Below are 18,011 nucleotides of genomic sequence, written 5' to 3'. Positions count from 1 at the left end.
ACACAGGTCAGAGGGTCTTTGTTCAATATGACTAATTAAGTTGATTCTTGGAAATTTAGAGGCAACATGAAAAGTATGCTTTTCATGTGATGACAAGAGTAACAATCATTGGGAAATTGTCCTGCACATCACACCTTTCTTTTGGTTACCAAGTAATTGGTTTTGCATAAAATGTTCACAGTGTTTACCTGAAGTGTGTGTACAAACAAAGGCCCAGTCCTGTGGAGGCTCATTGGAAGGGCAGTTTGGATATTTTACTGTTGCTAAAACCCTCCTGACTGCCACACAGAATCAAATAACTGTCACTCTGAGTGAAAAGGGAAAGGAGATGAAAATCCAACCCAGCAAATCCTTTTTCTTTTAAGGAAGAGAAAGAATGAAACTGTATTTCTCTTATGTGACTGCTACTGGCGGACAACTCACCTATCCTGCCCTTTCCTTTCCTCTGATCACTGGCAATCAAAACATCCAGGGAACCTGAGATGGGCTTGATCGGGAATTAGATCACATGTAAATGTTGGCAATGCAGGCTTTTATGGTAAAAGAGGAACACTATCGATGAAAAGCAAAGGAGCTGTCTTTATTTTGCAGAGGTGCCATTACACGTGCTCGCCTTTCTCTGTGTATCAGTTCATACCTTGCAAGGTAATGAGATCAGCACACCATCTTCTACAGATGCCACATATCAGGAGGAAAGAAAGAAGGAAGCTAATGCCTTTCTGAGACTATATATTTTTGTCAGGAAAATGCTGAAGTAAACCGCTAGGGCCAGATGATTTGTCTAATTCTTAGCAGTTAAAGCTTGGGTTTGAAAACTGAGACAAACAAAATTGGTATGTTATTCCTTTTGACAGCCTTTGGGGAAATCAAAAGTACATAGAGGGAAAGGAGAATGGAGATGGAGACAGGGATTTTTTTTTCCTGTATACCTGTTGAAGAAGGTTGGAGAATTTGTTATTCAATTTAGCTCCTGTTAAAGTGGCTGCTGTTTGCTTGAGCATTGATGTTTCAGAAGACTCTTTCTTCCTTGAATGATGTTGGTACCTATGGCAAAACTGATTTCCTGACACTAACACTGTTTGTTTTTGCCAGCTGATCCTTCCAGAAATAAGGCTGAAAAAGTACACTTGTTCATGACTGTGACCATGGCCCTGGTTGCAGGAGTGTGTGTGTGTGTCTGTGTCTGTGTGTCTGTGACACACAAAGGGGAGGATGGCAATCTCAGATGAAGGTGCATCTAAGGAGCTGAGGAATATTCAGGGATCAATCCTAACATTTAACTTATGTGAATTAGGACAAGGAGAGTTCAACAAATCCTTGAAGATCTGTTATCTGCATCAAGCCTCCACTAAGCTTCATGCAGGGTATGTAGATAAAGACACCGAGGATCAAGTGATAAATACCATCACCGGAGCAGTAGAGATTTCACCACTGCTGGCAATTAAATCTCGGCTGATTATTTATGCAAAAAGTTATATAAATGTTACCCATAATTCAGCTGCCTCTAAAAGAGTTCTAAAAACATCCTATAGAACGAAGCAAAATTAAGCCACTTTCACAAACTTTGTTATTGCTGCCTCTGTTGTGTATCTGTTTTTTTGTAGTAACTGAGAGCTGATTCCAGGGGACAGATCCTGTAGCAAATAGGCTGAGGTGCCCCTGCACAAATGTCAGTGATCCAAGTGCTGCACTTGGTGTTATGTGAAGTGAATGTAAGCACAGACATAGCAGAGTGCATCAGGAACTTCATGCATTTAAAATGGTTCTGCTTTAGCTATTGCACAAGCTATTTTTAACTTTTTACTTCATATTTCTCTGTCATCATGTCAGAAATAATCTCATAACAGCCCTGGTGTCATCACTCCAAGCTCCAGACTCAGCAGTTCCAAAATTCTGATATGCTGTTTGCCTGATCTCAGAGACAGTGGTTAAAGAAGCCCTGAGTATGTGTAGGCACCACTCACCAGGAACGATGGGGATTGCAGGTGCTTTTCCCGCAGCAGGATTTCCTCCTCAGCATTTAAACAGGGGCAAGCAAACTGGTGAGATTCAAATGTACAGTTCAGCTGGGCTGCAGACTTTCCTGGCCACATTCGTACTTGAATTGCTCAGTCCAACAAACAAAGTCATATTCCTTAAAAAAATCTTCAAGAAATTGCTGGTGGTTCACCTTGCTGGTCTCTCTTTGTCCCCAAGTCTGTGGAGGTTTGCAGCATCTGATCTAGTTGTTGAAAATACATTTCAGCATTTAAGTGCCATAGGCTCTGCTTGAAATGGCCTTGGCTCATACTGAAGATTCACTTCACTTGCAGGGAGAGTCCATTCTGCTGTAACCGAGTAGAGCTGCATTTATCCCTTGGAAGGCATTGGTCATCCCCTACAAGACGGATGTCACATGCTGCATGCCTGCTGATGTGTCCCCATACATCTATATCTGAACAGCAACAGAAATACTACTGCTGACATTTTCAAGCTAGAGTCCCATGAAGTTCATAGAAAGAAAGAAACTCCGGTATGTGACAGGAAAGGCTGTTACTTACTTTTGCACACGTTATTGCATCCATGGTTATTTGCAGAAACCACGAGTGTTAACAAAATTCGGAAAAAGCAGAGTCTGACTGATTACTTCCACCCGTCTCAAGTTCTGCTGCTGCCCATGCTGTTCCACTCTTTTCTTTCCTGCTTTAGATTGTCATGCAAGTCTTTTGTGATAGTGCTTATGAAAGACATAAGGAGGGACAAGTCTTAAGTAATGTTTTTTATATTTAAGTTTCATTGAAGTTTCAGCTTACTTGATTTTGAAATTCGTGCTAAAGACAATCTGATAAAAGACGTATATTGCTTACTGTCAGTATTTCATACTAGTTCAGATTATTGCAGGACAGGGTTTGAAACTCAGCTGACATCTTCCTGAATTGTTGAAACTGTTTGATAGTCCCTCACCTCTGTGAGATCAATAGAGGGGGAATAATAACAGTATGCTTTTATTTTTCCTCTGGCACTTTGATACACGTTTCTGTTTTTGGAACCATGTAGTGCAGCAGGCTGAGCCACTGGAAGATGTGGTACAAGTATTTTGAGAGCAACAGCTTTCCATGAGAGAGGCTTTGAGAAATAGCCTCATTGGAAATAGCTCTCTCAATAACACACCATCTGAGGCATTGTAGGGTTTGCATAGTATGAAGGGCATTTTTGTTTGCATGGCAAAGAGCTTCCTTTTGCAGGTACCATGCCCTGGCTCATTTTCAGGAGCTGCATAGCCAAAGGGCTTTGGGAGAGCACCCTGCAAGACTGATCCAGTCAGCGGCCATCCCATTCACGCTCTTTTCTTCGTGCACAGGCCTGCATGGCCTCACTCATCCCTTACCCTGGCAGAGCCAGGAGCCAATGCACAGGAGCTTCAGGACATCCTTCTCTGCCGTGCAGAAGGCAGGGTTGGCAGATGTGAAATATCTTTTTGAGACTCTTTCCGTGCAGGTGCTCTCTGAGGTGGGTGACCTCAGGGAGACACTGAAGACAGTAAAAGGCAGAAAATCTTTCCGCTAGTGCCATTTAATAATGAAAACACATTTCAGCTCCTTGTTTGCAGCCACATGGATGGGCTGCCTTTTTCACTTGGAAAAAACTATCTTCCAGAGAGGGAGAATTAACTTGGTTTTGAAAATTTTTATCACATCAGCTGTTACAAACTGACAGCACTATAGAGCTATTTACAGATCTGTAGTTCCAGACCTCAATAAAAGCTGATGAAGTATATTTATTACATGAATTTAAGTTACCTTATGTAAATACATTGTTCCTCTGGGAAGTCTGGCTCTTTTTTTCTGTTTTCTAGCAGTTCATCCAGGAAATACTTTGACACCTGAATTATTTCTCCAGAGCAATGGAAATGGGGAAGGAGGGGGATGTCCTTGATGCTCACATTGACACTAGATGGGAAGTGACTCTCCGATAAACTAAGGGGGAAGAAAATTTCTTTGGAGTGCTCTTGTCTTGAATAGCATTTACAGATCCTCTTTGGCTCTACCACTTTCCACCTGAAGATACTCAACTGCTGACACACTCTAGTTACAAACACCTCACAACCTTCCCTGAGGTCAATAAACATTTCTATGGTACATTTTGGGAATAGAAGCAAGGAGAAGTTTCATTGATTTCCCCCTTTTTTTTTCCCCTCCATCTCTGGCAGGGATGAGAGTAAGCCCATTTTCCTACTTTCAGTGTTTTAGTTTAATCACTAGACAGTGTCCAGCTGATTGATCTGCTGAAATGTGCCTCATTAAAAATCTGGATCCCTCCTGTTCTTGAAATGAGGCATATTGGACTCTGCTCCTTTCACAGAAGTCAGTTCTTCCTTACTGACAGACTTGGAGAAAGTTATGCCACTGGCAGCAGTACACGTCTGTTGGCGTAGACCACAACTGTGTAGGCGTCCCTCCTGCTCTGCCACCAAGATGTTGTATGTCAGCATGAAGATAACATGCTTCTGCTGAAACTGCCGGTCAGCATGCAATGAGTGCCTCCTGCATTCGACACAGCGTATGTGTATAAAGGCCACAGGATTTGCAGATTGTGCATTTTGCATGTAAGGTTTTGCCCACAGGTATAGATGTAATGTCAGTTCTTTCAGGAAGAGACTTTTGTGACTGGGAAAGTGGTAAAAAGATTATCTTAAATGTCTAAACATTGGGCAATTTACTAATAATGAGATACATTTGATACAGTGGCCCACAGCTTTGTCACACCCAAGGCTTGCTGTATTACAGTTCTGCCAATATATCAGTGCAGAATATCACATTTTTCTTCTGTTTAAGTGTGTGGATATAGAGAATAAAGGCAATCCACTGTTTTCAACTAAAGGAATGCCATGCTATTCAGCAAAGAGCTACAGTAAACCACTTATTCCACCACTGAAACCTAGATAATGGGTTTTTCAGGAGAGGAGCATATCTTAGTAAACTAAATCTTTTGTGTGGCATAGAAGCAACAGTGATTAAGAAATACGGATGCTTTATAGCTGTGTTTGTTTACACAGGTCAGAGGGTCTTTGTTCAATATGACTAATTAAGTTGATTCTTGGAAATTTAGAGGCAACATGAAAAGTATGCTTTTCATGTGATGACAAGAGTAACAATCATTGGGAAATTGTCCTGCACATCACACCTTTCTTTTGGTTACCAAGTAATTGGTTTTGCATAAAATGTTCACAGTGTTTACCTGAAGTGTGTGTACAAACAAAGGCCCAGTCCTGTGGAGGCTCATTGGAAGGGCAGTTTGGATATTTTACTGTTGCTAAAACCCTCCTGACTGCCACACAGAATCAAATAACTGTCACTCTGAGTGAAAAGGGAAAGGAGATGAAAATCCAACCCAGCAAATCCTTTTTCTTTTAAGGAAGAGAAAGAATGAAACTGTATTTCTCTTATGTGACTGCTACTGGCGGACAACTCACCTATCCTGCCCTTTCCTTTCCTCTGATCACTGGCAATCAAAACATCCAGGGAACCTGAGATGGGCTTGATCGGGAATTAGATCACATGTAAATGTTGGCAATGCAGGCTTTTATGGTAAAAGAGGAACACTATCGATGAAAAGCAAAGGAGCTGTCTTTATTTTGCAGAGGTGCCATTACACGTGCTCGCCTTTCTCTGTGTATCAGTTCATACCTTGCAAGGTAATGAGATCAGCACACCATCTTCTACAGATGCCACATATCAGGAGGAAAGAAAGAAGGAAGCTAATGCCTTTCTGAGACTATATATTTTTGTCAGGAAAATGCTGAAGTAAACCGCTAGGGCCAGATGATTTGTCTAATTCTTAGCAGTTAAAGCTTGGGTTTGAAAACTGAGACAAACAAAATTGGTATGTTATTCCTTTTGACAGCCTTTGGGGAAATCAAAAGTACATAGAGGGAAAGGAGAATGGAGATGGAGACAGGGATTTTTTTTTCCTGTATACCTGTTGAAGAAGGTTGGAGAATTTGTTATTCAATTTAGCTCCTGTTAAAGTGGCTGCTGTTTGCTTGAGCATTGATGTTTCAGAAGACTCTTTCTTCCTTGAATGATGTTGGTACCTATGGCAAAACTGATTTCCTGACACTAACACTGTTTGTTTTTGCCAGCTGATCCTTCCAGAAATAAGGCTGAAAAAGTACACTTGTTCATGACTGTGACCATGGCCCTGGTTGCAGGAGTGTGTGTGTGTGTCTGTGTCTGTGTGTCTGTGACACACAAAGGGGAGGATGGCAATCTCAGATGAAGGTGCATCTAAGGAGCTGAGGAATATTCAGGGATCAATCCTAACATTTAACTTATGTGAATTAGGACAAGGAGAGTTCAACAAATCCTTGAAGATCTGTTATCTGCATCAAGCCTCCACTAAGCTTCATGCAGGGTATGTAGATAAAGACACCGAGGATCAAGTGATAAATACCATCACCGGAGCAGTAGAGATTTCACCACTGCTGGCAATTAAATCTCGGCTGATTATTTATGCAAAAAGTTATATAAATGTTACCCATAATTCAGCTGCCTCTAAAAGAGTTCTAAAAACATCCTATAGAACGAAGCAAAATTAAGCCACTTTCACAAACTTTGTTATTGCTGCCTCTGTTGTGTATCTGTTTTTTTGTAGTAACTGAGAGCTGATTCCAGGGGACAGATCCTGTAGCAAATAGGCTGAGGTGCCCCTGCACAAATGTCAGTGATCCAAGTGCTGCACTTGGTGTTATGTGAAGTGAATGTAAGCACAGACATAGCAGAGTGCATCAGGAACTTCATGCATTTAAAATGGTTCTGCTTTAGCTATTGCACAAGCTATTTTTAACTTTTTACTTCATATTTCTCTGTCATCATGTCAGAAATAATCTCATAACAGCCCTGGTGTCATCACTCCAAGCTCCAGACTCAGCAGTTCCAAAATTCTGATATGCTGTTTGCCTGATCTCAGAGACAGTGGTTAAAGAAGCCCTGAGTATGTGTAGGCACCACTCACCAGGAACGATGGGGATTGCAGGTGCTTTTCCCGCAGCAGGATTTCCTCCTCAGCATTTAAACAGGGGCAAGCAAACTGGTGAGATTCAAATGTACAGTTCAGCTGGGCTGCAGACTTTCCTGGCCACATTCGTACTTGAATTGCTCAGTCCAACAAACAAAGTCATATTCCTTAAAAAAATCTTCAAGAAATTGCTGGTGGTTCACCTTGCTGGTCTCTCTTTGTCCCCAAGTCTGTGGAGGTTTGCAGCATCTGATCTAGTTGTTGAAAATACATTTCAGCATTTAAGTGCCATAGGCTCTGCTTGAAATGGCCTTGGCTCATACTGAAGATTCACTTCACTTGCAGGGAGAGTCCATTCTGCTGTAACCGAGTAGAGCTGCATTTATCCCTTGGAAGGCATTGGTCATCCCCTACAAGACGGATGTCACATGCTGCATGCCTGCTGATGTGTCCCCATACATCTATATCTGAACAGCAACAGAAATACTACTGCTGACATTTTCAAGCTAGAGTCCCATGAAGTTCATAGAAAGAAAGAAACTCCGGTATGTGACAGGAAAGGCTGTTACTTACTTTTGCACACGTTATTGCATCCATGGTTATTTGCAGAAACCACGAGTGTTAACAAAATTCGGAAAAAGCAGAGTCTGACTGATTACTTCCACCCGTCTCAAGTTCTGCTGCTGCCCATGCTGTTCCACTCTTTTCTTTCCTGCTTTAGATTGTCATGCAAGTCTTTTGTGATAGTGCTTATGAAAGACATAAGGAGGGACAAGTCTTAAGTAATGTTTTTTATATTTAAGTTTCATTGAAGTTTCAGCTTACTTGATTTTGAAATTCGTGCTAAAGACAATCTGATAAAAGACGTATATTGCTTACTGTCAGTATTTCATACTAGTTCAGATTATTGCAGGACAGGGTTTGAAACTCAGCTGACATCTTCCTGAATTGTTGAAACTGTTTGATAGTCCCTCACCTCTGTGAGATCAATAGAGGGGGAATAATAACAGTATGCTTTTATTTTTCCTCTGGCACTTTGATACACGTTTCTGTTTTTGGAACCATGTAGTGCAGCAGGCTGAGCCACTGGAAGATGTGGTACAAGTATTTTGAGAGCAACAGCTTTCCATGAGAGAGGCTTTGAGAAATAGCCTCATTGGAAATAGCTCTCTCAATAACACACCATCTGAGGCATTGTAGGGTTTGCATAGTATGAAGGGCATTTTTGTTTGCATGGCAAAGAGCTTCCTTTTGCAGGTACCATGCCCTGGCTCATTTTCAGGAGCTGCATAGCCAAAGGGCTTTGGGAGAGCACCCTGCAAGACTGATCCAGTCAGCGGCCATCCCATTCACGCTCTTTTCTTCGTGCACAGGCCTGCATGGCCTCACTCATCCCTTACCCTGGCAGAGCCAGGAGCCAATGCACAGGAGCTTCAGGACATCCTTCTCTGCCGTGCAGAAGGCAGGGTTGGCAGATGTGAAATATCTTTTTGAGACTCTTTCCGTGCAGGTGCTCTCTGAGGTGGGTGACCTCAGGGAGACACTGAAGACAGTAAAAGGCAGAAAATCTTTCCGCTAGTGCCATTTAATAATGAAAACACATTTCAGCTCCTTGTTTGCAGCCACATGGATGGGCTGCCTTTTTCACTTGGAAAAAACTATCTTCCAGAGAGGGAGAATTAACTTGGTTTTGAAAATTTTTATCACATCAGCTGTTACAAACTGACAGCACTATAGAGCTATTTACAGATCTGTAGTTCCAGACCTCAATAAAAGCTGATGAAGTATATTTATTACATGAATTTAAGTTACCTTATGTAAATACATTGTTCCTCTGGGAAGTCTGGCTCTTTTTTTCTGTTTTCTAGCAGTTCATCCAGGAAATACTTTGACACCTGAATTATTTCTCCAGAGCAATGGAAATGGGGAAGGAGGGGGATGTCCTTGATGCTCACATTGACACTAGATGGGAAGTGACTCTCCGATAAACTAAGGGGGAAGAAAATTTCTTTGGAGTGCTCTTGTCTTGAATAGCATTTACAGATCCTCTTTGGCTCTACCACTTTCCACCTGAAGATACTCAACTGCTGACACACTCTAGTTACAAACACCTCACAACCTTCCCTGAGGTCAATAAACATTTCTATGGTACATTTTGGGAATAGAAGCAAGGAGAAGTTTCATTGATTTCCCCCTTTTTTTTTCCCCTCCATCTCTGGCAGGGATGAGAGTAAGCCCATTTTCCTACTTTCAGTGTTTTAGTTTAATCACTAGACAGTGTCCAGCTGATTGATCTGCTGAAATGTGCCTCATTAAAAATCTGGATCCCTCCTGTTCTTGAAATGAGGCATATTGGACTCTGCTCCTTTCACAGAAGTCAGTTCTTCCTTACTGACAGACTTGGAGAAAGTTATGCCACTGGCAGCAGTACACGTCTGTTGGCGTAGACCACAACTGTGTAGGCGTCCCTCCTGCTCTGCCACCAAGATGTTGTATGTCAGCATGAAGATAACATGCTTCTGCTGAAACTGCCGGTCAGCATGCAATGAGTGCCTCCTGCATTCGACACAGCGTATGTGTATAAAGGCCACAGGATTTGCAGATTGTGCATTTTGCATGTAAGGTTTTGCCCACAGGTATAGATGTAATGTCAGTTCTTTCAGGAAGAGACTTTTGTGACTGGGAAAGTGGTAAAAAGATTATCTTAAATGTCTAAACATTGGGCAATTTACTAATAATGAGATACATTTGATACAGTGGCCCACAGCTTTGTCACACCCAAGGCTTGCTGTATTACAGTTCTGCCAATATATCAGTGCAGAATATCACATTTTTCTTCTGTTTAAGTGTGTGGATATAGAGAATAAAGGCAATCCACTGTTTTCAACTAAAGGAATGCCATGCTATTCAGCAAAGAGCTACAGTAAACCACTTATTCCACCACTGAAACCTAGATAATGGGTTTTTCAGGAGAGGAGCATATCTTAGTAAACTAAATCTTTTGTGTGGCATAGAAGCAACAGTGATTAAGAAATACGGATGCTTTATAGCTGTGTTTGTTTACACAGGTCAGAGGGTCTTTGTTCAATATGACTAATTAAGTTGATTCTTGGAAATTTAGAGGCAACATGAAAAGTATGCTTTTCATGTGATGACAAGAGTAACAATCATTGGGAAATTGTCCTGCACATCACACCTTTCTTTTGGTTACCAAGTAATTGGTTTTGCATAAAATGTTCACAGTGTTTACCTGAAGTGTGTGTACAAACAAAGGCCCAGTCCTGTGGAGGCTCATTGGAAGGGCAGTTTGGATATTTTACTGTTGCTAAAACCCTCCTGACTGAGTTTATGCTAGTAGGTACCAGCCATTCAGAAAGATACCTTCTGCCAGGAAGAAACATTTGCCACTTGGAGCACAAAGGAGAAATCAGTGACAAACATGATAAAGTTTGAATTGTAGAAAGAGCGTCACAGAAAGATTTGTTTTGTCCATTCAAATCAAAGATTTGTACCTGGCTTTGTGTATAGTTCTGTTCATGTTTCAGGTATCTCAAACTTGCTTTTTTAAAAATATGTATCTATGGATACAATGGAGGTTTAGCTACTTGCAACAGAATAACTATATGAGTAAACAGTTATGTGTGGCTGCCCTAGTACATCCTACGAGAAAGATGACTGGGCAGACTCCTGGGTGAGCATGTATAACACTCTTTGATAAATGACCTGAATTTGTGGGTAGCCAACAATAAAAACTGGCAGATTTACATTCCTCTGAGAACTCAAGAAGTCACCAGGGAACATGTCCAGCTTAAAGCATTTCAAAATTCATGAGCCAGACTCAAAATCATTGTGGAGCTTGAGTAAAGTAATGATTAGAAAAAAAGTTGTGATCCTTTGCTTTCTGATACCTTAAACTGTATATAGCCACATTTTCTTTTTTTTTTGTTTTTTCACAGGATCTGACCACCTGCAGTTTGTCATGAGGCTCCTGTTTCTTGCATTAACACCCGATTCCAGCAGTAGAGGATTTAAGTGAGCGCTCATGGCGAAACTCATGAAAAAGGTCCTCTCCAAAAATTTGGGGAAGAGATTATCTGCTGTTTTGAAGAAATAAACTCTAGAGTCACCCCCCAGTTTTAGCAGTGTGGCTTATTCTAGTCAGTGAGACATTCAGGCTTTTCACCTTTGCCTAAAGCTTGCTGTTTAATCTTCAGCTCCCTTCTAACTACCAGCCAGTGGCAGGAGACGTGGCTGTAGCATTTGACCTAGACAGGTGCAAATCTTTCTGTACTAATCTTATCACCTGCTTTTCAGCCAAAATTTCCCAGAAGATCTAAGTCCATAACCATCCTGATTGAAAAAATGAGATGGATTTCAGTTGTGCCCTGGTTTGCACTACATGAGCTGACTTTGTGCAATAATAAAGAAGACTGGATCAAAGGCAAAAGCCCTGCTGGAAATCTTGTGGGCTGTCACCCTGCCTTTGGCGGCAGGTTAGTGAAAGGCTTTACTTTAACTGGTGTGATACTGCTTTGGGGCTGTTCCAGGAGCCTGCACATTTCAAAGGTTTTTCAGTGTTACATTGCCTACTCCACACCAGTCCCTGCGCGACAGCTACCTGAGCTCACTCGCTGATCTCCCTTCTAGCATCTACCTCCCTCAGCGTGAGAGCACGCCTGCCTGCCTCCGTGTTTCCCACACGCATTACCACGAACACACACTTGAGGGCCACAGATCTTAAGTTTAGCAGCTCCTGCCTTTATCAGATTTATTCACTTGGAAGGGGAATGGGATTGCTCTCTGTCCCTCTGTAGCATTAATTTTCAAACACAAGGCAGCGTGATCAATAATCTGTTCTGCTGGCAATGTTATTTAGTTTACTCCTGTTTCAGGTATTAGTTTCCTCAGCAATTTTATCACCTGCAGGTTTGATGTTATCTATTCAGGCTGGCATGACTGTATCCCTGTCCCTGACCCTAGTGTGGCACACCAGTCTCCCTATGGCCCTGAGCCACAGCATAGCTTGGCATGGGAAGTAAGGTTAAATAACTCTGAGTTGCATGCAATTGCCCATCCCTGAACTAAGCAATCATCTGTGATCCATCCCAAAGGGTTCAAAAAAATACAACTATTTCCATCTACCTGTACAGCTGCAATTAATTTAAGGAGATGCAGAATGCAAAACAAGCTGTAGGGAAGCAGCCTACACGCTGTGTGGCACTGCACTATAGGCAAGGGGGTGCAGGAGAAGGATCTGCTTTCCTAAAACACACTCACTGAGTAACTTGTACTTAACATGGGAACCAAGCACTGATGCTTCAATCGTCAGTACGTGCTCTGGAGATGTGAAGCTCAGGTCTGCTGCATTGTGGCATGTTACTCATTTGCTGGAGGAACTGCAAGGTCAGATTTTGAAGCACCCATGCAGAAAGGTTACATAGAAAGCGTCTCCCTAGCAATAACACAGGTTTGGTTTTTGTTTTATCACAAAAAGGAATATTGTCAAAGGAAAAGCACCTGAAATTAATGAAAGTAAGGCCTTAGGGTCATGAGTTGAGCAATTTTCCCGAGTTAGACCAAATTCAGCAAAAGTCGCTAGAGCCAAACAGACCAAGAACAGTTCCTTTACAACCATCTAAAACATGGGCTGTGCCTGGCAGAAGAACTGTATATAAATCTGCCTTACCAGCTCTGACCAGGGATGCTGTCTAGCGCTAAGTCTGTCATCTAATACTGTTTTAAACCATATAACATAATACAATGTTGTGCTGTTAAGAAGCAGCAGATAGATAATGAAAGAGAAAAAATGACTGCCATTTCCTGTTAGAACAATCACATTTTTATTGCAGATATTTTCTGTATTTCTGTTTCTCTCTCATTTTTCAGAGTATTTATGTACATGGAAGAGGATCTCTGTTTCCAGAGAGATCATCTGTTCCTGCTGCTTATACCCTATTTGATGTCATGATCTTGGTTGCTGTGGAAATGATTAAGCTGTCATCAACAGGATTCAGATGGGGAATAAGCTCTGGGAGAAGATGATACAACATTTCTTCTTTTATGCAAATATGTGCAGTTAAGAATGGCAAACAAACAAACAAGCAAAATATAGAGGCAAACACCCTTCCCCCTCCCAAATCACTATTCGGACTGAGCAGAATGTTTTAAAACAAGCACATTTTTTTCCAGGGGGTGTCAGATGGCATCTAGAAGATGTCACCCACTGTTGTGGCCGTGGCAGAAGGGAGCCAGGGGTCAGTGAACATATCCTCGTCCCTTTGGTTTGAAAGGGCACAAATTCCAAAGCAGAGGCCAAACTCCCTTTTGTCCTGTGCTTTGAGCAGGTCGTGGCAGGTGCAACATGTTGCAAAAGTAAGAGTAGCACATTTTTTGTGAGTGCAAATGGATATGCAACATTCAGAGCACCAGAGAGCAACGTCCTCTGCCCTTAAGTAGCTGCCCAGGGTCGTATTAAGCACAGCAAGTCACAGTGGGAGGAGTAATGTTCCCGGACATTAGATGAGGTTATGTTGACTCAGGAAAATGAAATGCCTCCCAAAAGTACCTTTGGATTTAATTAATATGTGTTTAGAGTCAATGGCAACTCTCCAAAGAGGACTTGTGTTAACCACCAGCTGATTGCATCTGGAATTGCATGGGGGATCTTTCAGTATTTGGTGAATATACATGGGAAGCGGGTCATCTAAGTTGTATATTTGTAGTTGTAATTAGAAAGACAAACTCTATGGGAAAAGAAAGTCAACAATGATCTTGATAATTAGTTTAATACTGCTATGCGCAACTGCTGTGTTTTTTGAAGTCTGCAATGCTGCTGTCTTGGTGATGGGTGTAAATGCCTTATAGTAAATCAAACCCAGTTACTATTATTTTCCAGAGTCTTGGCAGCACTAATGTCTCTAACATAGTCTATATTCAGGAAATGGGGAAAATGCTCAAGTGGAAACAAACTAGAGTTGTTTTCTTATTAGAGAACTCTCCTAAAAATGTGGAAGTTTTGCAGGATCTCCTGGTACTGTTGATCTGAAACTTTAAGTAGTCTGCTCTTTACCTGCAGCTAAAATTATACACACAGCATAATGAGCAGTTGATATGTGACTAAGCTGCTCTCATATTCAGACATCGATAGGATGTTATAAGGCATCGGGAAAGATTAAGGATGATAACAGGAAAATCTTTCTGCAACTTTTTCTGTTACTACTGATGCTTCATGGAACTTGTTGAAAGGATTTCCACTCAAGAAATACGTGCTGCTTTTTTGTTCTTTCTAATGACAGCTTCTCAGAGAGGGCACAGCCTCGGCCATGTTTTGAATCAGGGACTTCATGATCTTTCGATGATGCTGTAAACCTGCACAGAGCATTAATTTTGTATGTCATTTTTGTTACCTAGTTTCTGATGTCATTTGGTGCCATTATGGGGATGGTTGCAGGTTTTAAATAGCCACCTACATCTTACTTTGTTCCCCCACTGAACACTTTTTTGAGATATCTCCACAGCAACTTCTTTAAGTGCCAGAATGTTGTATTGCATGGTAGAAATATGCACAGGCACAAAGAAGAGCAGATGAAACTAAACATCACACTAGATTGTTCCTTGCATTTCTAAACAATAGCACACAACATTGTAATATCTAAATTACTGGCTCTCTCCAGAGTTAAAGGGTACAAATTGTATCAGTGTGTTGTAGAATATTGTAACTTGTCCATCACCCCTCCTCACACACATTCACATGCAAACATGTACAAAAGCAGTGAAAGATAGATAAACACAAACATACAGACTCAGGAGGGATCTCAGTCCCCTAACCCAGTACAGAACCTGGACTGCTGGTGTCAGCTCCTGAGTATTTTTCTCAGCAAAGCTCCTCTATACAGCCACGTAGAGGTGAAGCCTTGCTCATCTGTATGAATATGCAGTTCATATATACACAACACATAAAAACATGGTATTAGCCAGTTACCAGGCATGTCTGACTGCAGACGTAAGAAATATGTTGTCATTCAATAGCAAGATAAAGCAAACTTTCCTCTTCTTTGCTTTTGACAGGGTCTGAAAATGGATTTAATCTTAGATTTAGTCAAAAGTGCAAGACACTATCTGCCCTCTTGTTATATGCTATACAATCTATTCTCTTGCAAGTTTTATAGCTATATAATTCCACTGACTTCAGGGGAATTCTTTCTTATTTACAGCAAGTGTAAGAGAGGCAGCAAGGTCATTCTCAGTGATACCTGGAAAAGCCAAAAAAGTATGAGGTGGGCTTCTCCTCAGGAACTAGTAATGTTTTTCCATTAGAAATATCACAGGGATTTCTTACACTGCCTCATTGTTCTCATTGCCTTTTAAATGCCACACTGCAGTTCTTGGTTTAGTAATGAGACATGCAGCGCTTCCTCTGACATCCTGGAGAGCAAAGAGTTATCACCGGCATGTCAATTACAGTTAACAAGGAGAAGCTTGGTCTGTTGGCAAGGCTACAATGTGCCTTATGTTTTAATGACAATAGCTGTCAAACACTGCACAGATATGTCTCACAATTAATATATTAGTAGTTAGCACAAGAGGTCCTTGTCCATGACTAGAAGATGCGGTTACAGAAATAACGCAAATATTGATAGCAATTAATTATGGAGATCTCAATGCAGTTTCCCCTTTCCCTTGTATCCTTTTTTCTGGAGGATTTTTTTTTTTCACAGTGTCATTTCTTAAAAAGATCAGTGGCTTCCATGATAAGTTTTTGCACTTGGAAATTTTATCTTCATCATCCTTTTGCCCAGTCTTTTTGACCTTGGGGGTATCACGACTGCCTTATGTAATATGTGCTTCGTGTGCTTTAAAAACTTTTTAGTAGATGAGTTCAGAAGCATAAGTTCACAAATTGGCAGGGAGAAGGGTCACAACTATCTTGTCATCCAAGTGACTGAAGGACACGTAGGTCAGTTTTGATGAAGTAACTTAGGCAAAGTGGGGTGATTTGCGGGGCTGTAGACCTCTCATGTTTTCCTCCTACATTAATCATGGCTACAACAAGTTTACTACAAGTAAGAGAAAAGCTCTGCTGCCACCTACTTCCACAGACAGTCTATGGCCATTCCTCATTTAATCATCTGTCAGCACCCTGCCAAATGGCAAGGGGAAGTACTGTTTTTCACCTGTTAGAGAGCTGTGCCTCAACAAATACTCATCTTATCTCAGAGGCTGCTTGTTTCCAAGGAGAAAAAATTAGCAATGTCAAATCATCTGCACCTATTACTGGCTATGTCCTGTGGTGGTGTGTTCCCCCGCCCCCCTGCCACGCACTTGACCTTTTCCCATAACCCTGCTCAAGCGATAACCACCAGTGACTGTCGTGATGGATGCATCCAGGTCAAAGTGGATTCTGGGGAGACAAATAACAACACAATACTGAAGGGCTAATTTATGGCAATGTGTCCACCTAACCACAGTGCAGGTCAATGTCCCACTCAAGCCAAAGCTAGAAGAAACTAACATGTGCAGTCAGTATGTAAATATGACTATGAGTCAATCATCTTGCCCCCATAAATAGTGAGCAGCCCAAGGGCCCTTTGAGCTCTCCTGCACGGCAGTGGGCTGCACGCCAGAATCTTCCCTTGAGTAGGGATGCCTCTCAAGGTTACTCCTCGAGGCTGAGAGATTCTTTGCTGCAACATATCCTTGGTAAGTGACTAATAGCTTGCTAAACTTTGAAATCTTAGCTAAATGATATAAAGTATTGATTGCACACATATAATCCTTTAGACATAAACTGTTGACCAAGCCTGGGACTAGGATTGGATCCAGCTACACCTAGACTCCTCTCTGAGAAGGAGTTTAGAAAGCAAGGGGGTCCTTTCTGAACCTCATGACTCAATGGGAGGGTCTCCCTAACAGTTTTGTCTGACCCTGTCCTCTATGCAGTAAATAATCAAGTGTACCTTGCCATCGAATCTTGTTAAACCACTGTTGCATTCACCATTGGAGTTTGTTAACTTTGTTAATTTATATCAATAAAGTTTGGGGTTTTTTTGCTTCTCTCTTACGAGTGAAGTGCACTCTCACTCCTCCCGTGACAAATCCCCAGGCCTGCATATGCATGTTTCTGGTCAGCTGACAGATTTTCAGTGCCTCAACATCCTTGTTCAGAGCAATGAGCATGCTTCAGATGGCAGGATTACCCACAGCCAGTAAGTCTAGTACCTCTGCTGCCTGCTTTTTGCATCATAGGAGAGGCTTGATGGATTGCCTTTAATTCATACAGTAAACATATCCCATAAAAATCAGTCTTCTGAATCTAATGTTTTCCTAGTAGATTGCTTTCCTTGCATCTCAACATATTTCCCTCCTACTAAAGAATTTAGCCCTTCTTAGAGGACTCCCTGTTATTTGGCATCTTCTTAGCATGATTAGAAACACAGATATTACAGGCAGAATCTACTCTGTACTTGAGCTGTTTTGTCAGATGTTATTCATGCCCTGAAATGGGAGGCTTGATCAGGTTTCCTGTTCTGAGAATCAAGTCGAAGAGATAAAGGGCTTAACCCTTCTTGCTTTCTGCAGTTTTGTATTTCTGTGCATTCTCTTCTGTTTGGGTTCCCATTACCTTGCACCAGAGGCAGAGCTTGGCAGCAAATGCGCATGAGAGAGGTCATGTCTCAAGTCTGGTAGAGCCCTGTGGGCGAGGAGCTGGCAGAGCTTCACTGTTTCTCTCTTTTTATCTCTCTTCCCTTCCCTTGCAGGAAAAATACTCATTGGAATCCATGAGAGTTGGTGTTACCCCTGGACTACCAAGACATAGGGCAAGGGAGATGAATTGCTAAAATACAGCCTGAAGGCAGATAGGGGCTTTGACACGCTGTAAAATTGTTCAACATCTCGGTTGGGGCTGAGAGACCTTTAGCAACGCAGCACTGGGGACTGACAGAACTCAGCAAATGCTGCTGTGTGTCACCCTGTGTTTACCATTCTTGCCAGGTAAGGAAAGAAATGTCTCAAGT

This window comes from Platalea leucorodia (genome assembly GCF_965183815.1).
Source record: "Platalea leucorodia genome assembly, chromosome: 4".
Lineage (NCBI taxonomy): Eukaryota > Metazoa > Chordata > Aves > Pelecaniformes > Threskiornithidae > Platalea > Platalea leucorodia.
The sequence above is the reverse complement of the archived record's forward strand: the minus strand, read 5'-3'. Positions refer to the sequence as shown.